A 26,633-nucleotide genomic window follows, 5' to 3' on the forward strand; every position below is an offset into this window, starting at 1 on the left:
ACCATGGACAGAGGCAGGCTTGTACAAAGTATTATAACTGTAATGCTAGGGAAGACAAGGTTTGATTGTTTTGTTAGTTTGGTGTTTGTTTGTTTGTTTGTTTGTTTTCACTACCCTAGGCACTCTGCCAAGAGTTTTACATGCATTATTTCATTTCACCTTCACATGATCCAAGGAATGATAGTAACACCATTTTCTATGGGAGGAGAAAGACATTATGTACTTTGCCCAAAGTCACACCATTTGTAAGAGGCAGAATCCATAAATCGGAGCCCATGTCTAAAGAACCACTGAGCTCATTCTCTTGCCTCTGCCTCAGACCCTGGAAGGTGGGTATCATGGAACCACAAGTGAGCAAAGGAACCCCTTACCCCGGGGTTCATCCAATCAAAAATGCCTTCCTTCCCACCAGAGCCACATGTGAATCACAATATTCAAATATGGCATCTGGGAGGATACAGGCTTTAAGTAAGTATCTACCATCTACATCAGAGTAAGAATTCATTGGCTGGTTAATTAGAACCCTAAGGCAGTATGTCTCAAAATATGGCCACAGAACCATCAACAACAGAATCACCTGGGAGGAGGGTGAGGCTGTTAAATGGGTAAATATCCAGTCTCCAGCCCAGACTAGCTTTCTCAGCATCTCTTCCCTAAGAGAATGAGGCTCGGCAATGGAAACTTATATCAACAAACAGAGAACCTGCTCTATGCTAGGTATATGCAAGGTGCCTTATGGTATCTACCATTTCTGTGATATTTCACTGAATATCACAATAAGGGCAGGGAGAGGCAGAGAAGGTGGAAGACGGTCAAGAAAAGTTCATGAAATGAGGAAAACACAAGCCAGATAGATTAAGGGATTCAAACCCCAATACAGACACTTGGAGAAGTGACAGCCTCCTTGAGCCTCAGTGCCCCCTGGGGTTGACTTGAATAGTCCATGAGAGCTGTAGTAGATGCTCAGTAAATGATCACTCTTAGTCAATCATCAGCTCCCATCCAAAGTGTAATGAAAGAACTTTTGACCAATACAAGATGTGTATTACCCCAACAACAAGCCTGGGAAGGGGAATTATGGGATAATCAGAGATACGAAGCTTGCTCTTGAATCTTCCCCCAAACATCATCTGGATGTATCAATTCAATCAATACCACCCCAGTGCTTACTGAGAGCATGGTGCACACTAGACATGGAGGGGAACACTTGGAAGTATTTACTGCCCTCAACGTGTTTTCAGGTCCCAGTTAGAGAAAAAATAGATACTCCTACAAAAGTTAAATTACACCCAAAGATCAAATCAAAGGCACCAAGACAAAGTCAAAAGGCAGAATGAGATTTGGCACCGGGGAATCAATAACTGTAAGCTGACTTGGAAAGATGAGAAATGAGCATGGCACTGAATAAGAGCCATGGAGTTCAGGAAAAGGACAGATTAAAGGAGCTGAGCTTGGCCTTGAAGTTCTCAGGAGGTATAAGATTTGTCTAGGGAGAAAGGAAAAGCGCATTTCAGGAGAACATTGATAGCCTCACTACGGCCTCAATTTCCCCAGTGGGCTGAGTTTCTGGAAGACTAAGGCCTGACCCACCCAAAGATATTCATATTGGGAGGGGCTCCAACACCTGACCCAGACTGTTCCTCTCTCATTAACCCCACTTTGGCCTCATCGCTATCCGCCCTAAAAGGATGGTATCAGCCCATCCAGGAGAAAATGTGCCCACCTGCTAAGATCTCTGAAATGCTCCTCCAGGGTACCAATGGGTAGATTTCATCCATCTCTCTGTGCCCTCCACTCCTCACCTTTTAAAATCACATGGCAATCAATCCTCCAGTCTCAGTTCCCAGCCTCCAGGATGAGCAAAAGATGTCTAAATGTACCAATAGGGAACAATCTCCAACATCCATTGTTATGGACTGAATGTCTGTGTCACCCCCAAATTCACATGTTAAAGCCCTAAATCCCAGGTGACTGTATTTGGAGATAGGACTTGTGAGGAGGTGATAAAGATTAAATTATGTCATAAAGGTGGGGCCCTAATCAATAGGGCCGGTGCCTTTTTAATTACACATATTGGGGTAACATTGGTTAATAACATTATTACCCTCTTTGCCCCCAACCCCCACCCTCTTTCCCCTCTGGTAACCACTATTCTGTTGTCTGTATCTATGAGTTGTTTTTTGTTTTGTTAGTTTGTTATATTTTGTTTTGTATTCCACATATGAATGAAAGACAGTTTTTGTCTTTTTCCATCTGACTTATTTCATTTAGCATAATACTTTCAAGATCCATCCATGTTGTTGCAACTGGAAAGGTTTTATCTTTTTTATGTCTGAGTAGTAATCCATTGCCTATCTATACCACATCTTCTTTATCCAATAATCTGTCAATTGACACTCAGATTGTTTCCATGCCATTGTAAATAATGCTGCAATGAACAAGGTGCCCTTTTAAAAAAGAGCAAGAGACATCAAGCTCGCTCTCCTTACCATATGAGGGCACAAGGAGAAGGTGACTGTCTGCAAGCCAGGATGACAGCTCTCACTCAGAACCAAATTGGATGGCACCTTGATCTTAGGCTTCCTAGCCTCCAGAATTGTGAGAAAATACACTGCTGTGGTCTAAGCCACCCAGTCTGTGGTATTTTGTTATAGCAGCCCAAGCAGACTTATACATCTACTATTAAATTAAATGAGCAAGGTGCAAAAGTGTTTATAAATGTAAATAAATGCATAGACTATCCCCTGGAGAAGAGACAATAAACTTTTTACAGTGGCTGCATCTGAGAAGGGAAACTTGGGGCTGGAGGAAGAGGACACCTAATGTTTATTTACACCCTTAGCATTCCTTGATTTTTTTCTACCATGTACATATTGACCTATACAGATAGGTAAATACTTTTAAAAAAAAAGATGTACTATAGATACATGGCAAAAGACACTGCCCAGAGGCCTGAGTAAGCTGTCCTTCTTGGAAATCCCAAACTCCACAACCCATCTGAAATTTCAAAAATAAAAACGAATGAGCAATGCTAGGCCAGTGATGGGCTTGCACAAGCAGGGGAACTTCATGAGAGGACCACCAAATTATCTGTGGGTGCCTGGGGTATTTTCTGCTCCACATTATAATTGCAATCTCCAAAGAGACATCACTGGGGTGAGGAACAAATACATCAGCCCCACTGCCCTCCAGCCAGGCCACACTGTGCCAAGGGGTGGGCAAGTGAACAGTTTGGGGCATGACTCATGGGCACCAGGCAGGGGTTTCACAGAATGAGAGGTTGCAGTCCTGTCTTGTGCAGGGATCTGAGGTCAGAGAGAGTCGCTAAAACCACATTCAGCCAAAATTACCCATGATTTCTCTGGCTGAGCACCAGGTGAAGTAACTGGCTTGCGTGTAGGGGCCAAGATATATGAAAAATGCATATCTGTAAATGCTAGAATCACACTCGGGAGAAGCTCGTGGGAAGTGAGTCTGTCTGAGGCAAAAGTAGAGTCATGTCTCCCGTCTCACTTTCAGCATATGCTCATTGTGTGGAATGGTGAACAGAAATACTTGCATTATTTATGTTGTGCTCGCTCTCTCACACACCCGCCTCTCCCATTCACTCCTCCCCGTCCCTGACCTGAGATCACAGCATTGAGTTCACAAATCCCAAAGGCACATGCCTCACAGAACTCCATAGGAAGGTGAGAGAATGTGGCATTGGACTGACCTGGCTCTTCCTCCAACCATGGAAACTTAGAGGATTATTATAATCAGATCCCAACTGCTCAAGCATCTCCAGTTTCCTAGCAACCCTCAGAACGCTTTGGTGAAGGATTGGGTAAGACAGTGGCAGCTGTGTTTTGAGACTGCTGAGAGCTTCCCCAAATTGTCTTAAAGGCCCTTCTGGTCCATCCTCCCAAAATCCCAAGGAGACACCTGAGTCAGAGAAATGATGAAAGGAAGCACATCTGCTCCAGGACTCACCGAGGCTCTAGACTCCTTAACCTGGACTCTGAAGCCTCCCTTTTGCCCGTGGGCTTCATCACACCTCACTTCCGGTGGCAGCCCCTCTGTCCCAGCAAGCCTAGTTCCTTTCCACCTGGCTTGGCGGCCTTCTGTCAACATGCTCCTCCACATGCTTCTGTTTCTGCTCATGTCTCCTTCCTTACAAACCATATCGCCCTCCCTCAATGCAGCACACACCTCATATCTCCCCATCTAATTCCTTGACTTCTCTCCCCATGAATGACCTCCCCCATGGTCACTTAGAATGCTGGTGACATTCTATACGTTTCATTATTAGGCCTAAGTAGAGACACAAGGCCAACACTTCCCCACAGTTAAAGGACACCACAAAGAAACCCATGCAGGAAGATGGCCAGGCAGCAGCCAGGTGTTGGCAGAACTGAATGATCTGGAAGGGACCTGGACAGATGGCAGAGCATTCAGAAGTGCGAGTGGACAGAGGACAGGATGTGTCTGGACCTTTTGAGATGTATTTGTGTCTCTTTTTGAATACTCAGCATCCATTCCCGACTTCTTCTGATCAGCGTCTCGATCTCCTTTTGAAGACTTTCTTCTTCCTCACTCTATACCAGCGGTTCTCAACCTGTGGGTCGCGACCCCTTTGGTTTGGGGGCCAAACGACCCTTTCACAGGGGTAAGCTAAGACCATCAGAAAACACATATATAATTACATATTGTTTTTTGTGATTAATCACTATGCTTTAATTATGTTCAATTTGTAACAATGAAATTGGGGGTCACCACAACATGAGGAACTGTATTAAAGGGTTGTGGCATTAGGAAGGTTGAGAACCACTGCTCTATACCATCCTGGTGAAACTGTCAATCAAAGCACCTGTCCTCCCTAGCCAAGGGTCATATGTGACTCAATATGAGCCCATCAGACTCTCCCCTTGCCCTTAAACTTCAGGGCAGTGGACACAAAGAGAGACAGGTGTTACAGGATTCTTATCAGCATGGGAACTTTGATAAGACCACATATTATCTCACGCCACCAGCCTGGTTAGAGCTGCCCTGATTCCTGCCATCCCAAGGTTTGTTCCATAGATGTTCCACCAGTTCTATCAACCAAACCATATTCTTCAAAAGAATTCCTTTTTTGCTTAAGTCACACAGCACTGATTTCTGTTGCTGATTTACTCTGAGCCTTGAAGAATGAAAAAGATTAGAGTGTGGCCCGGCAGGCGTGGCTCAGTGATTGAGCACCAACCTATGAACCAGGAGATCATGGTTCGATTCCTGATCATGGCACATGCCTGGGTTGTGGGCTCATCCCCAGTGTGGGGTGTGCAGGAGGTAGCCAATCAGTGATTCTCTCTCATCATTGATGTTTCTATCTCTCTCTCCCTCTCCAAACTCAATAAAAAAATATTTTTTAAAGAAAAGATTAGAGTACGGAGAGGGGAGGAAACAGCAGTATTAGTAGCTTTGGCCTCCTCTCCATTAGCCCCTTCTAAGGGGCTTGGCTCATAACTTTGGAACAGGCATAAGGCAAACTCCCTATCAATGAGGACCACCTGAAAGCAGAATGCATTGCCTTGGGATGTACTGTGTTTACCACCAAAGACGATGATTAAGTAGAGCCAAGTAAACACTAATTCAGCAGCATTCTTCAAAGTCAGCCCTCCGGAATATAATTTCCTCTATATATCATTAATTGTTATACAAAAAGGTATTTAATAGGTAGTATATCATTTTGAAAGACACTGAAATGAATACAATTGTCAATCGCTTTATTGCATTTATTCTCCGTCTTTATTGTACTAATTATATATTGAAAATCTCCAAGGGGTGAAGAGAGCATGAAAGTATTCCCAAATGTTTTTAACCAAGAAACTAATCTCACAGAACATCTCAAAGGGCTAGTGTTCAGTGCAACACCTACTGGGAAACACTACCAGAGGGACAAATCAATCATTGAGACACAATATAATAGATGTAAAGCACCTAACATAGTGCCTAGCACATAGTAGGCGCTCAAAAATTATGAATTATAGTCTTTAATGGATATATCACTTTGTTCTCATCTCTCAATAGCATTTCTCCACATTTATTTATATAACCTCTCCCTCTCCCTCACCAGATTCTAGCCCCATTGAGGTTCCTTCATTTCCACAAGTACAATGAAGTATTATCCTGCCTCAGTGCCTTTGCACATTCTGTTATGGGTTTACCCAGAATGTCAGTTTCCCCACCCTTAACTTGAATGGTTCCTTGTAATTCTACCTTGGATCTCACCTTGTCACTTCCTCAGTGATGTCAGCTTTGTTATTCTTTATCTCATCGCTTTACTTGTTTTCCCCATACTTACCACAGCTAGTAACTCTTAAATTCTTTATCAATTGGATATGTGAACAGTCTTCCCCCCCCCTCAAATGTAGACTCTAGAGGTCAAAGACCTGGCTTGTTTTTTGCTCCATTAACACAGTGCCTAACTAGATAATACAAGAAAAAGATACATTGAATATATGTGTAATGCAGTCATTCTTTATATAAAGGATATTGAGCAGCATAACATGCCCCATTTTCAACAGCAGATTTACAGGACTACAAATGCATTCTTCATATTGCCTTTTGTTATGCTAACCAGGATATTATTTTTTTAATCAAGGATATACTATTTAAACACAGTCCTAGGTAGGCATTTCTATAGGAAACCAAGGAATGCAGTTCTGATGTGTAGATATATGGTGGTCTGACCTGATACACGTAAATAGCTTAGAGAATCTAGGAGGACAAAAGATTATCATATGCCTCAAACTATCCATCCATGTATTCATTCATTCATTAAACAAAGATATGCTAATCACCTACCATACTTCCAAACACCATATGTTAGGTACTGTGCACTCAAGGCCTGCCAAATCCATCAATTTGATTTATATTCCCTTATTTTATATTACATTTATCTTCCCTCGTTTACAAAATCTTAAGTCCTTCGAGAGGCTTTGATCATGCGTGTAGCAGAAACAGGGGTGTAAATAGAGGGCACACAAACATTACTCTCCTAACCGTGTCTTACAACAGGCATGGCTAATCCATCTCAGCACTGGTGTCCACTGAGTGATGAATACGGCCTCAGTATCCCTTGAATGTAACACTCTATTCAGGCAGCCACTACCAGTCATCAGTGACTGCACCCAAAAGGAATATGTGCCTACTCTGGGTGGAAGAAAATAAAAAGAACAGACTTTAGGATCAGGCCATGCTGGGTTTGAACCCATGTAGCAGATGGACAGCCTAAGCCTGTTTACTATGTCAGATATAGATCATCCTACTCACTTGCTAGGTTGTAAAGAGAATTAAATGAGATAATACATTGAAAACACCTGGCACACCACAAGTATCCAATAAATGCTAACTATTGGTGTTTTTACTTTGCCCCAGTAAGCCTCATCGAGTATTTCACATGCGGTGATTACTCGGTACAGGCTAACAGGAACAGAAACCTTGCCAAAGCCACTGCGATGGAATACAAAGGTCGAAAAGGTAACCAAGAACGACTTCCTCCCTCCATCCCCTCTATCCACAGCATGATTTATCCCATTTTCCTCTCAGACTTTTCCTAAAAAGTATCCTGGGAGGCAGGAGATGTTCAGAGCATTCATGATTAAAATCCAGAGGCTACATCTTTTGTTTTAAGTGCTTTTCTTACCTCAACCAGATTTTGCTTCAGGGTGAGGATTATAAGATCCTCTGGCATATTTGGGGCATTTTGGGATTCAGAGTCAAAGGGTAGGTAAATGGTTGATCACAACCAGAGATAAGCCAGGGCTTAGGGCTTGCCATGGGAGGACTGCCCAATTATGGGATAGAAAATGGATCTGGGTATCTGCTGTGTGTTTTTCGTTTCACCCACCACCTCCTCCCTCTGGGTTTTAAGACTTCCTTTTAAATATAATAATTAAATGTGGAACATAGCTGTTGAAGATTTAATAGTCTGCTTGGCAATACATTAAAATCAATACTGTGATTCTAAGCAGGGGATTATTAAGGTTATTTTGCCTCACCAGAGTTAAGGTTTTTTTTTTATTATCCACATCCACACAAGAGTCATTTCATAAATATTAAACACACCCAATTCCCTCCTTATTTTGCTTTCATGCTAATGAAGTTGAGAGTTAGTATGGCTAGGGACATTATGAGGCAATGTATGCTACAGAGAAGTTGAAAGAAATGAAATGGCAGGAAATGCTATTGAAATAAAATCAATCGTGATTAAATTGGTGGACTTGATTTTGAAAACATTGCCTTTGTGTGGAAGTTCATAATTCTCAGGTAGTGCGGAATATGTATTCATGATCTTCTAAATGTATGCAGCTTCTTTTGGCATCTAATTTGGCATTTGTTGAATTTGACAACAACACTGAAGGTTTAGTCCACAAGAAATAAAATACCAATGAATTGACAGAAGAAAATTAATAGTAGCAATTACTTGAGAAAAATGTGCCCAGTATTGTATTTTGACAGCATTTCTTCAACAAATTGTTACAGAGCACCTATTATGTGCCACGCACTGCACTAGACTTTGGGGATACAGCAGGGAACAAGACAGACAAGGTCCCTAGTCTCATGGAACTGATATTCTTCTGGTGGAGAAGATACAAATTTAATAAGTAAACAAGACAATTTTAGGTAGTGATATGAGCCATGATGGAAATGAAATGTGACCTAATAGAAAGAGATGGTTGTGAGATTCTTTATATAGATCAGCTACTTTTATAGGGAAGGCTTCTATGAGATAACAGTTTAACCAAAACCTAAATGATGGGAAGGAGCATGCTTTGAAAAGATGCAGAGGGATAGCAAAACCTACAGTGGAAGCCATCCTGTCACGTTCAAATAAGAAAAGAGAGAACTCGCTGTGGTCAAGTGAGTAAAATAAAGAGTAAAAGCACAAGAGCTCATGCGGGGGATGTAGGGCCCTGTAGCCATGTGAGTTTAATTTTTGTTATTATTGCTATGTAAATGAACAATGGAAAGCTCAACTGGATGGTTTTAAAGAAATAATGCCTTGAAATGATGTAATGAAGTTAAGGCAAAGATCCAAATGTCACTGCACCCCCAAATTGTCCAATGCCCAAATGCAAGGTGGGAAGCAAGAGCACTACCCCTGGAGTTTGGAGATTGGGGTTCTAGTCCTTGTTATGCCACTTAACTCACTCTGTTAGCTTAGACCAGTGGTCAGCAAACTGTGACTCGTGAGCCACATGCGGCTCTTTGACCCCTTGAGTGTGGCTCTTTCACAAAATACCGACTTCTGTGCATGGGCCACGAAGTTTCAATCGCACTGTACGTGCGCGCTCGCACGTGGTATTTTGTGGAAGAGCCACACTCAAGGGGCCAAAGAGCCACACGTGGTTTGCGAGCCTCAGTTTGCCAACCACTGGCTTAGACCAATCACAACCAGTTAAGTGGCAGGACTTCGGTAGTTTATTTACAAAACATTTACAATTCCTTACTATGTGTTCAGGTCTAAATGCTGGGAATCAATCTACACAGAAAATGGCATAAGACCTCAAAGAGCTCACAGTCTAAAAGGATAAAATCATGACAGAGTCAACACATTTATGGGTAGATTTGGGTATTCCTACCTAAGAGGCTATAGATAGTTCCAGGTGATTTTTGCAAGATTTAGATGAGATGCATGCTTTGAAAACTGTGGGTAATTTATAAGTGGTAGTTTTGCTTATAGAAACCAGCATTGCAAATGACTGAATCCCAACTTGAACTGATTAAGTTTGGAAAAATGAATTCTCTTCTTTTATTTTGCATTAAATGTATTAAGATGACATTGGTTAATAAAATTATATAGGTTTCAGGTGTACCAATTTATAATATATCATCTGTACACTGTATTGTGTGTTCATCACCCCAAGTCATTTATCCCCCTTCTACCTCCTCCAACCCCCTTTCTCTTTGGTAATCACCAAACTAATGTTTATGTCTATGAGGTTGGCTTTTGCTTAATTCCTTCACTTTTTTAACCCAGCCCTCCAAACCCCCTTCCCTCTGGCCTCTGTCAGTCTATTCTCTGTATCTATGACTCTGTTTCCATTTTGTTTGTTTATTTTGTTTATTAGATTGCACATATAAGTGAAATCATATGGTATTTGTCTTTCTCTGACTGGCTTATTTATATACTTAGCATAATGCTCTTTAGGTCCAACTATCCTGTTGCAAAAAAGTAAGAGTTCTCTCCTTTTTATGGCCAAGTAGTATTCCATTTGTGTAAATGTACTACAGCTTTGTTATCCACTCATCAACTGATGGACACTTGGGCTGCTTCTAAATCTTGACTATTGTGAATAGCACCGCAATGAACATAAGGATGCATATATTATTTCAAATTAGTGTCTTCAGCTATATTCCCAGAAATGAAATCGGTGGTCCATAAGGCAGTTTAATTTTTAATTTTTTGAGGTAACTCCATACTGCTTTCCACAGTGGCTGCATTCCCATCAAGAATGCATGAGGGTTCCCTTTTCTCCACATCCTTGCCAAGACTTGTTGTTTATGGATTTATTAATGATAACTATTCTGATAGGTGTGAGATGATATCTCATTATGGTCTTAATTTGCATTTCTCTGATGATTAGTGATGTTGAGCATCTTTTCATATGTCTATTGACCATCTGTATGTCCTCTTTGGAGAAGTATTTAATCAGGTCCTTTGCCCATTTTTTTATTGGATTGTTTCATGTTTGTGTGTGTGTGTGTGTGTGTGTGTGTGTGTGTGTGTTGTTTTATAAGATTTTTCTAAATTTTGGATATTAGAACCTTATCAGATGTATCATTGGCAAATATGTTCTCCCATTCAGTAAGCTGTCTTTTCATTTTGTTGATAGTTTCCTTTGCTGTGCAAAACATTTTAGTTTGATGTAGTCCAATTTGTTTATTTTTTCTTGTTTCTCTTGCCCAAGGTGATATATCAGAAAAAATATTGCTACAAGAAATGTCCAATATTTTACTGCCTGTGTTTTCTTCTAGGATATTTATAGTTTCAAGTGTAAAATTTGTCTTTAATTCATTTTGAGTTTATTCTTGTGTATGGGATAAGAAGGTGAGCTAGTTGCATTTTTTTCCACTTATCTCTCCAATTTTCCTAGCACCATTTATTGAATACATTATCTTTACCCTATAGTACGTTTGCCTCCTTTGTCAAATATTAATTGACCAAATGTACATGGGTTTATTTCTGGGCTCTCTGTTCTGTTCCATTGGGCAACATGTCTTTTTTTATGCCAGAACCATGCTGTTTTGATTACTATGCCCTTGTAGTATAGTTTGATATCAAGTAGCATGATTCCTCCAACTTTGTTCTTCTTTTTCAAGACCGCTGTGACTATTCAGGGTCTTTTGTGATTCCATGTAAATTTTTGGAATATTTGCTCTAGTTCTGTGAAATACGCCATTGATATCTTGATAGGAATTGTGTCAAATCCATAGGGATTGCTTTGGATAATATGGACATTTTAATGATGTTCATTCTTCTGATCCATGAACATGGTATATGCTTCCACTTATTTGTATCTTCTTCAGTTTCTTTCTTCAGTGTCTTCTAATTTTTCCAAGTACTGGTCTTTTATATCCTTTGTTAAATTCATTCATAGGTATTTTATTTTTATTGATGCAATTATTAACATGATTGTTTTCTTTATTTCCCTTGCTGATAGTTCAGTATTTAGTATATAAATATGCAACTGATTTCTGGATATTAATTTGGTATCCTGCTAATTTACTGAATTCATTTATCAGTTCTAGTAGTTTTTTTTCATGGAATCTTTAGGGTTCTCTACATATAGTATCATGTCATCTGCAAACAATGACCGTTTTATTTCTTCCTTTCCAATTTGAATACCTTTTATTCTTGTTGTTGTCTGATTGCTGTGGCTAGGATTTCTGGTACTATATTGAATAAGAGTGGTAAAAGCAGATATCACTGTCTTATTCCCAGTCTTAAGGGAAATGCTTCTAGTTTTTGCACATTGAGTATGATGTTAGCTGTGGGTTTGTCATATATGGCCTTTATTATATTGAGGTATGTTCTCTCTATTCCCACCTTGCTGCGAAATTTAATCATAAATGGTGCTGGATTTTATCAAATGTTTTATCTGCATCTATTGATATAATCACATGATTTTTATACTTAATTTTTTATGCGATGTATCACATTTATTGATTTTCAAATATTGTGCCAACTTTGCATCCTTGGAATAAATCCCACTTGATCATGGTGTATGATCTTTTTAATGTATTGTTGGATCCAGTTTTCTAATGTTTTGTTGAAGATTTTAGCATCTACGTTCATCAGGAATATTGGCCTATAATTTTCTTTCTTTGTAGTGTCTTTATCTGGTTTTGGAATTAGGATAATGCTGGCCTCATAAAATGAGCATGGGAGTCTTTCCTCCTCTTGAATTTTTTGAATAGTTTGATGAGGATAGGTATTAGTTCTTCTTCGAATGTTTGGTAAAATTCAATTATTAAGTCATCTGGTCCAAGACTTTTGTTTGTTGGGAATTTTTATTATTATTATTATTATTATTATTATTACTGCTTCAATTTTATTGGTTGTAACCTGTTTATTCAGATATTGATTCTTCCTAATTTAGTTTTGGAAGACTTTATGTTTCTAGGAATTCATCCTTTTCAGCCAGATTGGCCAATTTGTTGGCATGCAGTTGTTTATAATATTTTCCTACAATCTTGTGTATTTCTTTGTTGTCAGTTGTTACTCCTCCTTCATTTCTGATTTTATTTATTTAGGTGCTCTCTCTATTTTTCTTCATTAATCTGGATAAAAGTTTGTCAATCTTGTTTTTGTTTTTTGTATATTTTTTTTCAAAAATGAGCTCTTGGTTTCATTGATCTTTTGTATTTTTTTTTTTAGACACTATTATTTCTGCTCTGGTCTTAATTATTCCTTTCTTTTACTCACCTTAAGCTTCGTTTGTTGTTCTTTTTCTAGTTTGGTTGTTTATTTGAGATTTTTCTTGTTTCTTGAGGTAGGCCTGTAATGCTATGAATTTCCCTCTTATGGCTGCTTTTTCTGTCTCCCATAGAATTTGGGTCATTGTGTTCTCATTGTCATTTGTTTCATAGTATCTTTTTATTTCTTTTAAAGTCTTGTTGTTAACCCATTTATTGTTCAGTAACATGTTATTTAGCTTCCATGGGCTAGTGTATTTTTCAGTTCTTTTCTTATGATTGATTTCTAGTTTCATACCATTATGGTCAGAGAAGATGCTTGATATTATTTCAATCTTCTTAAATTTTTGAGACTTATTTTGTGGCTTAACTATGTAATTTGTCCTAGAAATGTTCCATGTGCTCTTGAAAAAAAAATGTATATTCTGCTACATTTGTGTAAAATGCTCTGAAGATATTAATTAAATCTATCTGATCTAGTCTATCCTTTAAGGCTGCTGTTTCCTTGTTGATTTTCTGTCTGGAAGATCTATCCACTGATGTCAATGGGGTGTTAAAATCCCCTACTATGATTGTATTACTATCAGTCTTTCCCTTGCTTTGCATTTTTAGATGTTCCTGTGTGAAGTGCATAAATGTTTACAAGCATTATACCCTCTTGTGGGATTGCTCCCTTTTTCATTATGAAGTGTCCTTCTTTGTCTCTTACTATAGCCTTTGTTTTAAATATTTGATCTGATATAAGTATTGCTACCCTGGCTTTTTTTTTATTCCCATTTGCATAAAATATCTTTTTCCATCCTTTTACTTTTAGTCGGTGTGTATCTTTCATTCAGAAGTGAATCTCTTATAAACAGCTTATACATGTATCTTGTTTTCTTAAATATTCAGCTACCTTATGTCTTTTGATTGGAGCATTAAAGCCATTTACATTTAAAGTGATTATTGATATGTACATCTTTATTGTCATTTTACTTTTAAACTATGTTAATTTTGGTGTTTTCTTCTCTCCTCCTTCTCCTTAAAGAAGACCCTCTAACATTTCATGTAACACTGGTTTGGTGGTGATGAACTCCTTTTGCTTCTTCATGTCTTGGAAGCTCTTTATTTCTCCTTCAATTTTAAATGATAGCCTTGCTGAATAAAGTAGTTTTGGTTGTAGGTCCTTGTTTTTCATCACTTTTAATATTTCATGCCAATCCCTTCAAGCCTGAAATGTTTTTGTTGAGAAAATGGCTAACAGTCTTATGTGAATTCCCATGTAGGTAATTAACTGTCCTTTTCTTTATTTTTAAGATTTTTTCTTTAACCTTTGGCATTTTAATTATGACATGTCTTGGTATGGGCCTCTTTGGGTTCACCTTGCTTGGGACTCTCTGTGCTTCCTGGACTTGTGTGTCTTTCCTTCACAAGGTCAGGGAAGTTTTAGTCATTATTTTTTCAATGAGGTTCTCGATCCCTTGTTCTCTCTCTTCTCCTTCTGGTACTGCTATAATGCAGATGTTCTTATATTTCATGTTGTCCCAAAGGACTTTAAACAATCTTCTCCTTTTTAAAATGTTTTCCTTTTGCTGCTCTGATTGGGTGTTTTCTGCTACCTTGTCTTACAAACACTGATTCAATCCTCAGCTTCATGCAACCTACTGTTTATTCTTTCTAGTGTATTCCTTATTTCAGATATTGTATTCTTCATTTATGATTGGTTTATTTTTTATGGTTACTATGTCTTTTTCATGCTGTTGTAGTTCTCACTAAGTTCCTTGAGCATTCTTATAACCATTTTTTTAAACTCTACATGTGATAAATTGTTTGCCTCCATTCCACTTAGCTCTCTTTCTGGAGATTTCTCCTGTTCTTTCATTTTAGGCATGTTTCTTTGTCTCCCCATTTTGGCTGCCTCTTTGTGCTTGTTTATACATACTAAGTATACCTGCTATGATTCCCAGTCTTGGTAGGGTGGCCTTATATAGTAGGTGTCTTGTGGCACCCAGTGGCACAGTTTTCTTGGTCATCTGAGATGGGTGCTCCACACATGTCCCTTGTGTGGATTATTTGGGGCCTCTGTTGTAACTGAGTCTTGATTGCTGTTGTCATGTTTGTGCATAAGGTTGAACCTCAGGATGACTGACTGTGATGATCAACCCCAGCCACAACAGCTGCTGTGCAGATGCACAAAGTGTAATTTGCCTCAGTAGATTCTGGTGCTTGCTGAGATCTCCCTTTGGCTATACCACTTGTGAAACTTATTGAATCCTACTTTGATGTTGTCTGAATCTGACCACTGGGTGTGTTTGTTCTGGGGCCTCTTGGGAAGGACTCTGGTGCAAGCTAATGTCAGACACTGCCTGTGTCTGGTCCTGGGCAACTTGTTTGGAGTTACAAAGTGATCTACAGTTGTGGCTGCCTCTGTTGATCCTGGGTGCATGTGGGAAGGACCAAGCTGCACACCAAGGCTGGCTTTTACCAGCACCAGGCCTGGGGGCAGGTCAGTTAAAGTCCCAAGGCACCCCAAGATCCACCTCCATCTGCCTCCACCTATCACCTGCCTGTTAGGCTCAGTCACTAAAAGAGTCTCTGGCAGTATTTGAGTTGTATAAGGTAAGTTCTCAGTGAGTCATTAGGTAGAGGTGTGTGGTGTTCACCAGGTTGATAGAGGTTCAGTACTGGGTCTGAGACCACTCAGCAAATGTCCCTGTGTATACCATGTCTAGCTATCACCTGCTGGATGCTCAAACACCTTTGTGGTGGAGCAGGGTTTCAGGAAGTCATCATAGTGAGGCCAGGAGAGTTTATCAGCCCCAAACAGACCAAGATTTGGCCACACAACTGAGTCTGTCCCAGATTCTGCCAGAAGCCTGAACTCAGCAGGATGGGACCACTGAGACTCAGGAGGATGGGGCTAGTGGATCACCCATGAGGTCAGGCTTGGGGGAAGGTGGGGTAGAGTGGACCCCGCCACAGAGCTACAAAAATCAGTCTGCCCTAGAGTCTGCCCAGACCTTAGCAGGATGGAGCCACCAGGAGTTGGAAAGGTGGGACTGCTGAGAGTTCGGAGAATGGAGCTAGTGGATTTTCCATGAGAATGAGACACCAGTTAGGTATGTGGGAAATGGCCCCTGCCGGAAAGCTACACCATTGAGTCACTGACACTCCCTGAGTCTCTCCATACATCTATACCCCCAGTAAAGGCAGAGCTGACTCCTCAGCAGGGTGTAAGTTCCACAGGGTGGGAAGACAGGGAGTTCAGATGGTGGGGCTATTGAATTCTCCAGGTTGATCCCATATGGAGGGGAATGCTCCACCCAAGGAAGATGGTGTCTTTGGTGTGGGAGATTGACTCAGCACAGGGATCCTGGCAGCTGTCCCTTCAGCTTTTAGAGCCACAAAACCCAGTTTCCCCTCACATGACTCTAGTCCACTTTGCCCTCCTTCTGCTTGAACAAGATTTTGTGTGTTGGCCCTTTAAGAAGACACCTGTTTCTCTGGCAGACTGCTGTCTCCCTTTGGCACACAGAATCCTGCTGATTTTCACAGCCAGATGTTATGTGGGTGTCTCTTCGCAGCTCTGGTACTCTGGGCTGGGAAGCCCAGCTTGGGGTTGAGAACCCACACTTCTCAGGGGGAACCTTTGTGGCTGAGATATTCCTCCAGAATCTCAGCCACTTCCCATGGGAACAGGGCCAGCCCTTTTCAAGTCTCCACCCTTTCAACCTATCAGTGTGGCTTCTTCTGTAAATTCTTGCTTGTAAACTTCTCTTCAGCTCGTCGTCAATTGATTATTCAATATATTTTAATTATAATTCTAGTTTGGTCCTGGGAAGAAGTGAGTGTAGCTTCCACCTACTCCACTGCCACCTTGGATCCCCCAGAAATTCATACTCTTATATCCCCCAGAAAAGGCCATGGCTTCAGATATGACTGGGTCCATGAACTCAAACAATATCATCAGAACTAAACTCACTCCACTTCTCCTTTCTTAGCAGTATCTTTATTTCATGGTGCATTCTCCCCTTGGTAGCATGAGATAGCTTTCCAGCAGCTCCAGGTGTACATCCTATCCTTCCAGCAACTCGAGCAGTAAGTAATCTTTCCTTCCAACAGTTCAACAACAAAGTTATGAACCTAGTTCATGTTGAAATAAATATTCTAGTTTACATAGAATTAATAATTATATGACTGGAAATCATATTTGTACCTATAAAGAGGTCATTAACAATAACCACAGCAAGGTTTTCAGCACCATATTATGTAAAGATTTTTGTAATTATGTATATGGATGTAATGCTCATGTAATTACAATAATAAAAAATATGTGTTTTAAAGAAGCAGTACCAGGATCTGAATATATGAAGATTTTTATAATTATACTAGAGGCCCAATGCATGAAATTCGTGCAAGGGGTTTGGCCCTCGCAGCCCTGGCTACCTTGGCCAGTCCTCGCAGCCCTGGCCAGCCCTTGCAGCCCTGGCTTCATCCAGAAGGCTGTCCGGAAGGACATCTGAAGGTCATTTGGCTGTTCAGTCTAATTAGCATATTAACTCTTTATTATATACTATGCATGCATATAATATTCATATAAATAAAATAATAATAAGTGTTTTAAAGAAGCAGTGCCAAGATCTGAATATATGAAGATTTTTATAATTATATGCATGTATGTAATATTCATATAAATAAAATAATAATATATGTTTTAAAGGAGCAGTACCAGAATCTGAACCTGGCCATCTCTAAGCTGATTAGCACAACAAAAATGTGCATAAGAAACAATTTTTAAAAACATGCTTATACAATGTTCTTGATAATCAAGTATTGTTTGATTGATGATCTTCTTTGACTTTGAATATATGCACTAAAATTTTTCAAATAAGGCCTCTCAAAAATGAGGTGTTTTCTCCATACCTTGTTATTACCCAGTAAAAGAAATCAAATACCACATTCTGCTCTAAACACAACTTCCAATTCATGGGTTTTAGGAAATTCAACATTTTGTTAAAATGACAAGAATATCTCAATTAGAAAAAATAATATCTTAATATTCCAAAGGGTTTCCTTTGGATAATCAGTGAGGCATCAAACTAAAGCAGTGCTGCACCAATAGCTATGAAGTGTATTCCTTCTTCCACATCCTTAAGTCCATTTCAGAGAACTGCCAAGACAAACAGTATTTGTTATCAGTAACTGTGTCCTAAATATTCAATCATATTTTTTAAATAGTATTAACCTAACAAGTTTCATGCTTGTATAACCTTAAGAAAAGCACACTTTCCTGGATCTGTTTCATTATTTGTACAATGCAGAGAATGGACTGACTATAATCTCTATGAAGTCATATATACATATGCACATACATGTATACATACACATTACTAACCTCTGTACCCCAAGAATCACCCCCCAGTGCCTAGCACATAGTAAGTGCTCAATAAATACTCATTAAATGACCAAACTATTTAAGGCATGATCAGTGATTACCAAAAATGAGTTCTATGTTCTCATTTTCCATTGATAGGAAGCCAAAACATAAATGAAAACAAATGATAAGAATGGTGGAATGAATTTTTCATGAAGCTAGTTTCATTTCATTTAGGGAATTGTATTTTATTTTGAGAAGTATTTATTATTTAAATATTTGGTGTGAAAATGTCTATATCGTTTCTGAAATGATGGTAACAGTACTTAGTAGTTACCTTTTACATATTTACCTTTCTTTCAAGTTAACACACTATATTGGTCCCCCAGTTCTTCAATTAATTTTTATTTTTAATCGTCTTTGAAACCAAATGTGTGGTAAACCAAAGACAAGATGATTTCTGAAGTTCCTTCCAGCTCCGAAATTCTATGAGATAAACTTTTCTTACTGGTTTGAACTGTACAACTGCATTCAGGGTGTGATTCAGCACCATGGACAGATCTTCGAGGTGCTAGCTAGTCCATATTCCTGAACAAAAGGTTGGATTTAAATGAATAAAATACAGGTTCTGCTTTGAGCAGGGCAGTCTTGTGCAAGCACAACTCCAGGCATAATACCTAAATTAATGAGCCTAAGTCTCCATTTACTAAAATATTTAGATTATGATTACACTTAGTTTCATTAACTGCATTCTCAGACTAACATAATGGGATTTCCTTTTCAGCTTGTAATTAACTTTATTGAGAATTCTTATTGGGATATTTTAAGCAGTTTCCTCAAACCTTATTATGAATTATTTTAATATGTGTACTAAGGTATTAAACTATGTTGCTTAATTTTATATTGGCTGTTATTTTTAAAAGAAGGAAAAATTCAATGCTAATCTTGAAGAGCAGCAAGCTAACTAAATAAAAGAGTTCTCTGAAAAGAGACTGTATTCAACTCCTGATAGCTGGCCATGGAGTTCTGATCTTCCCGGGTCAGACATAGCATTTTCATTTTCCTATCAAAAGCATTGTGCACCTAACGAAACAAAGTCCTCTTCTCCCTTTCTACAATTTGAATAAAACAGATCTGCGAGAGAGGTCTATATTCTAAGGCTGATCAGAAAAATCAGGACATGGACAGTTTCTGCTTCCTTTCACTTGGATTCTTCAAAAGTTGCTGGGGAATATTTCTTTCCAAAACAAAACATCATTTTCTAAGGAAAATTTGTCCCAATCTCTCTTCCCTCTCCTTCAGCCTCGGATATTTTGAGGAAGCCACCTGCATGCTCCTATGGCATCCTGTACTTATTCCTATCCTGCTGCTCTGCAATGACTGTCCACTCTTCCACCCCCTGATGTATCATAAGCTCCAAAAGGATATTGCCTAATCTCGTCTCATTCCTCCTCGTACCTCCATGTAACAAGATTTTAATAAATATCAGTAGAATGTTGATTGACCAAATGGAAATATTAATGACAAGAAAGCAAATAATTAGCTAAAACCTGAGTCCTCCAGGACAGAAATGACCTTGTCTCAGTCCATCCATTTTCAAGGGTGAGTGTAATCTAATGCAGTCATTCTTAGTGCAAATCAATACATAGGGGAAGAAGAGACATAATCTGGTACATCACCCAGTGTGGGTCCTTGGGAAAGGCATGAGAAAGGTCATGAATAGAGCACAAGTTTTAAAGCCAGAAAGAATCTGAATTCCATATTGTGGCCTTAGGCAAGTTACTTGAACTCTCTGAGCCATAGTGTACCCATCTATAACATGTGGGTGAAAATATCTATTTCAATTATTTCATGGAGTTGTGAGAAGTAAAATGCATGCATGTGGTAGATGCAGAAAGATGGTATTCTGTTTTACTACTCTTTTTGTATCCACAGTGTCAATCACATTGTAGGCATGCTGCACCATTGAATCCTGATACATAAATAGAAATGCTCTCCCAAAGGAACTCTGTCCAAGTGTGCAAGGAGCAGAACTTGGCATCTTTTAAACTAAACCAGACACTGTGATGAGCACTTAGGCTTTCTTTACAAATAGTCCTACAGCTGGTGGCAAGAACTTTGGAAAGGCAATGTAAGCCTAATTAGGCAATGCCATGTGGCCAGCATTAGTAACAATTTTTTAAAAGAGTCTTACAGAGAGTGGTGATTTTTTTCTTTTACAGGCTCTGCTTGCATGTTTACACACACACACACACACACACACACCCCTCATTTTCTGGGTAGAAATACAAAACATGTATGAGGCCACACAGGTTCCTCTTGGCCTGGTCTTCCAGGGTAAATAAATATTAAAATCAATATTCCTAGCAGAACAAAAGTTCATGGGTTTTTAATGGGAATAAAAGAAAAACAGACGAGAGGAACAAATGGCTAAGAATGGGACAGCTGCTCCATTAGAGCAATTTCCTTGGGAAGAAATGGACAGTTTCTTCAGATCTCATTTGCATCAAAAACATTAGTAGTAACAAACACACACACCACGCACACAACTTGTGTTATCAGCTGGCACACAGAATGAAAACATTTTCACTGTGAAGACAACTGCACAGTGAGTTCATGCAGATGTTGGCCACTGTCCCCTGGTGGACAGACCACTTTAGCACTAATGTTCACTCACTCCACAAATAATAATAGTAACCACCAACACTGATGTCACCAGGCATTATGCTAAGTTCTTTCTATCTGTTCATTCATTTAATCCTCACGACAATCTTGTAAGGGAAACATTATTTTACTCCTTTTATAGAATGGAAAATTGAGGCTCAGAGAATTAATGTCACAGCTAATAGGTGATAGAGAAGATACCCAGTCCCATTATTTCTACCCCCAAAGCCCATATCTCTCATTCCCTTGTTGTAGTATTTCAAAGACATATTGGACATATTTAGTGAGCATTGTCCACATGTCAGAGACTCACCTATGACACTGAATACTTCAAGAGAAAACCAGAACTCTTGATCTAAAAGCACAGTCAATTCAGGCTACTGCACTGAACCTACAAATGTATTTAGCTGATCCAGTGCAGATCCTCCCCCTAACTCTTACTTATCTTACAATTTACTGACCCATGGGCCAAAACTATTACAGTCAGAGATCTTCAGATGGAACAGCTAGCCTGCCCAACTGTGGAAAAAAAAAACAAGAGTGTTGGTAGCTGAGGCTTCATAGAAGAGAGTCAATGCCTCATGTGAGTTAGAATTAGCCAAGTTCCCTGAAACTCAAAATCCCAAGGTCCTGCTAATGAGTTCCACCAGGCTTCTTATGGAACTTGGCTAGACCTTCATTCATGCATGCATGCATTTGTTCATTCAATAAACATCCATTGAACACTGTAATTTCTATGCACTGGAGATACAGGAGTGAATGAAACAAATGCAACCTCTGTGCCCACCCTGCTTCTCAGGCAGGACCTTGTTGGAAAGCCTGTCCCACTGTAGTCCTGAGAGTCTGCGCCCCACCCAACTGATTGAACCAAGGTCAGACAGCTGATCCAGAGGAAGCCAGGCCATTGGCCGGTCAGAACCCATCAGTTTCTCTCTCTGGATCATATGAACTGAAGGACACAGAGATTGAGCAAATGAAGGACAGAAAAGATAGGGATTCCTATCCTTTCTCCACCTACTGAAGTCCCTGACCCCCACCCCTCCTGAGCCTGGGCATTCACCAGAAGATAACCCATGTGCATCCAGGCTATGGAGTCAGACAGACCTGGGTTTGAATCCTGGCTCCTCTATTTATTAACTATGATATCATAGACAAGTTCTTTGATTTTTCACCTTATTGTGGATATTTTTAAATATACACAAAGATAGAACGGAATAATTCTATTTGACCACCGACTGCAATATTTTCCTCATTTTGTTTCATTTACCATCTCCCTCGATGTTATATTTTCCTGGAGATTTTTAAAGTAAATCTCAGCCATCATGTTAGGTCCCTTCATTAATTTCCATGAATCTCAGTTTTCTCCTTCATAAATAGGAATAATGATACCTCTTCCACAGGCTTTTTTACTCATTGGACAAAAATTTATGGAGCTGCTGCCATGAGCCAGCCCAGTTCCTGCCTTAAGGTGTGCAGCTGTGACAATACAAAGCATTTGTTCTCCGGAAGTTTACATTGTGGTGGAAGAGGCATAAATAATGAGTATGACAATATCAGAGAGAACAAAAGTTATGAAGAAAACAACAGGACATGGGGAACAATTGGTGGCCAGAGGTAGACAAGGAAGTCCTCTCTAATGAGGCGGCAATGGGGGTGAGTTGCGAAAGGGAACACTGCTGTAGGCAACAAGTGGAAAGGCCCTGAGGTAGGAATGAGCCAGGCTGCTTGAGAGTTGTTTTGTGTATGAATGAGCTAATACATTCAAAGCTTTAGCTGGCAATGCCGGGCAAGTAGCAAATGCTCAATAAATGTTAGTTATTATTCCTCCTGAGAGAGAATTCATCACAAGACAGTAGGTACCCTGGGGTATATTTTGGAAACAGCCCTTTCCTAACGTGCAGATGATAGATCTTTCGGTTCACTCAGCATATTGCAAACAGCTGTACCACAAAGAGAGGTCGTATAAGTACAGTGTTTACAGACACCAATCTTGGGGTCTTACCTGCTCCCTTTAAATCCAAGCTCCACCATTTAGTATCTGTATGGACTTCGAATAAGCCATCTAACCACTGTGAGCCTGTCTCCCATCCTTATGATGGTAAAAATAATGGTACTAACCTAATAAGGTTTTGAAGATTCAATGTGTTGGGAGTTTAGAATGCTAAATTACAGTAAATATTACACTATTATTACACTATCTTGCATAATTTTACTCTTATATACTCATATCTATATTTACCCTTTGCCTTTCCTGATTAGGACATTCCCCCCAATTTAAAAAAAAAAACAACATTTGAAAATATTCCTACCAATCTCTCCAAAAGTCAAAAAATACGGACAAAAGTACGAAAATTCATCTGGCCCTAGACACAAGTTGTACAACATGTTCAGAAACTTAACCGTGGGTCTGCTTTTCATCTGGGTCCTTGTAAATCCACCTGGGAATGATCCTGACAGAGTAGGGTGGGGTGAGGCTGAAATCAGAGCCTGGTCTTTCTGATGGGATTCTGTGTCCTAAAATATCAAGTCAGCATTTCTCCTCAGTTTGGGGTGAGGTCTCACTTGCTCAGATTATGCTGTAAAATAAACAGTGTAACATCAACCCTACGATCACGGAGCCTGTCCCCTGAGTAGATGAGTGAGCGCACAGCCACGACACCACTGGCTCCATTCCAACACTGGCCAGGTGAATGATTTTATGTGGATGCTTTTATAGACACTGGGTGACATCTCTTTTATACGGTGGCAATAAAGGCATCGTAATTGCTGCTGCCTTGTTTAGTAGTGTTTCTCGTCTTTACTACATCATTAAACAATGCAGCACAACCAAAATTCTACTACCAAGTTTGCTGTACTAAATATAATGTAGTATCCTGGATTGGATCCTGGAACAGCAAGAAGACATTAGTGCAGAAATGAGTGGAATTCAAATATCTCCATTCCAGCTAAAAATAGTGTACTCATATTGATTTCTTCGTCTTCACAGGTGTACCTCGTAACGTAAGATGTGGAATATACGGAACTCTGTGAACTCTCTTTACATATTTTCTGTAAATATGAAATTATTTCAAAATTAAAATTTTATTTCAAAAAATAAGTGTGCTGCCCTGGCCAGGTAGCTCAGGTGGTTAGCGCATCATCCCGATAAACCAAGGTTGCAAGTTCAATCTCAGGTCAAGGCACATACAAGAATCCACCAATGAATGCATAAGTAGAACAACAAATCTCTCTCTCTCTCTCTCTCTCTCTCTTTCTCTCATCAATCAATAAAGTTAAAGTGTGCTATTCACACAAAGAAGTTGAGAAACGTTGATGCAGGTTGTATCCTTGTGTCCATAGTCCCTCACTCACATCTCCCATCCTTGAGACTGAGGGGACCTGTATTTACTCTGCACTCTCAAAGGGGGTGGGTGACGTCATTGGCAGGCAGCGAGGCTGGGTGGGGGAGACAGAGTCCATTCATAGCACTTGAGGACAGAGTGTGCCTTCAAAAGCAAACTATAATTACACAGAAGCCAAGGAGCATTTGCAGAAAATCACTATCTCATCTGAATCTACATCCTATTCATCAAAGAGGTCAAGGCCCTTTTGATTATCAGACTAAATATTTTTAGGCAATGTCACTGAATGCCTGGTAAGAACATGAACAGCATTGGCTGGAGAAAAATCCATCTTCAGATAAAGAGGCAAGTCCTGTCTATCACAGGAAAAGTCAACCATAGGAAATTTATTTTAAAAAAGGCTGGCAAAAATGTCCCCAAATTGAAGCTTTCTCTTCCCTAGTTGACTTCACCCTAGTCCTTCTCCACTCCCCACACCTTCTAAATATCCAGACTTCTACACTGACTTTTGATTCTCTTAGCACTTGGCCCAAACTTAAGGGAAAGACCAGAAAGTGATCTGGCATTAGTATTAAGAAGATGAGGAGAAATAGATGGAGGTGATTACATATTCTCTTACAGCAATGTTGAGTGAGTGATTGAATAGAAATGAAAATATTTAAGTTGGGACTATTGAGTTCCCAGTCAAATCTGGTAACTTGAATGCTGAGTAAAGAACACCTTGAAAGTAGCATGATGTGTCCCCTTCTTGGTGTATCACAAGCAGACATATCTTTCTTGCCATTTTTTGTAATAGTAAATCTCTGTAGCTTCTATAATGTCCCAAAAAATCCTTTTATAATCAATAAATGCATTCTAATTCTGGCACCAAGAGCTGGTCTTACTCTCCAGTTATCAGAATAAGTTTGTTCTCTCCTAGTTCTCTCTATGATGCAAAGTGAGCTCGGGTTAGTGGTTAGCTTCTTGAACCCCTAATAACGGATAAATATAACTCATCTATTCCTATCCTCTTAATGAACTAAAAAATCATTCCTTCTTCTGGACATGCAAATTGTTTCCTTTTTCTATCATATGTAAATAGCTTCTATAAGTCAATAAAAAGATAAAGGCATTATAAGAAAACCTATCATTATTACCAACCACTGGATTAGTTATATAAATTAAACTTGTTAATGTAAATCTGTGGGAAAGCCATATGCATCTTATTTTCCAAATAGTCCCTGGAAGTCTAGGAAATAAGGATTGAATCAACTCAGCAGATTTATATAAAATTAACATCGGTGGTAATTCTTGTGAGAATGCAATGTTTGTGACATAGCGGAAAGTCTCCCCTATGTTCTGTCCTGGAGAATATTACAAGACACATTTTTTTCTTAGTAGAAAAGATCACTGATTACTGAGACATAAATATAGACTAAAAGCAAGAATTATAAATAAATCAAGCTAGCCTGTTATAAGAAATTTTTGAATTACTCAGTGCCTAGACACATTTCTAAGCAATCATGTATTTCAGTGCAACTTTAAAATAAAAGTCCCTTATTAAGCAAGATTCATTGATGTGTCCTGCCCTTCACTTAATGGAATGATGAAATGTGGATGACTTCAGTAAGTTTGCTATTTCATGTGAGTGCTGCTTCAAAAATCATCCTAAAGATTGAAATGTCCTATGAGAAACTGGTTAACAGACACCTTTTACAGCCAGGTACTCAGCCCCATTTCAGCTCTTTCTACGCCATGATCACGTTCACCCACTTATGAAGTTCAGGATCCACAGACATGTAGGTTCAGCTTATTTCCTGTGCCATCTAAAAGGGATGCTTTCATTTCCATCGAAGCCAGAATTGGACATAGCAATTGCCATGTCAGAGTTTGTGCAATATAACATATCTTTTACGGCTGTGAGATGTGATCATAAAACTTCCAGCTGCTGGTGTATTTTGCTCTAAATTGTGGCTTTTCTCATACCATTTTACGACCTGATTCATGAATAAATAATGTTGAATTATTTAAAACAATGAAACCTAAGACATTCTACTTGGTACCCATTTTCAAACCGTGTAAACATTGATATTGTGAATGTACTGTAACATTTCCAAGGCCATGAAAAATGATCACCATGCAGAACCAGAGAATTCACCTCACCTATGTCAAATTCCACAGACATATTCCTCTACACATCAAGAATAAAAATTTGTAACCAAACAGTCCTAAATTATGATTCAACAAATAAAACATCAATGCAGCTCCTAGCAGAGCTTCAGCGAAGGCAGCCCAGACTATAAGATTTTCAATGACAGAACCATTTCTGTTTTTAAGAACCTCCAGCCACA

General features: G+C 39.3%; 1 protein-coding gene across 2 annotated transcripts in view; it reads right to left on the reverse strand.

The window, feature by feature from the left end:
• Positions 1–26,633, reverse strand: part of SHISA9 (shisa family member 9) — a 286,934-nt gene that overhangs the window by 246,903 nt on the left and 13,398 nt on the right. The gene's annotated exons all lie outside the window — the stretch shown is intronic.

Source organism: Myotis yumanensis, unplaced genomic scaffold (genome assembly GCF_028538775.1).
Source record: "Myotis yumanensis isolate MYYU_CA2020_CCGP unplaced genomic scaffold, mMyoYum1.0.hap1 SCAF_4, whole genome shotgun sequence".
NCBI lineage: Eukaryota > Metazoa > Chordata > Mammalia > Chiroptera > Vespertilionidae > Myotis > Myotis yumanensis.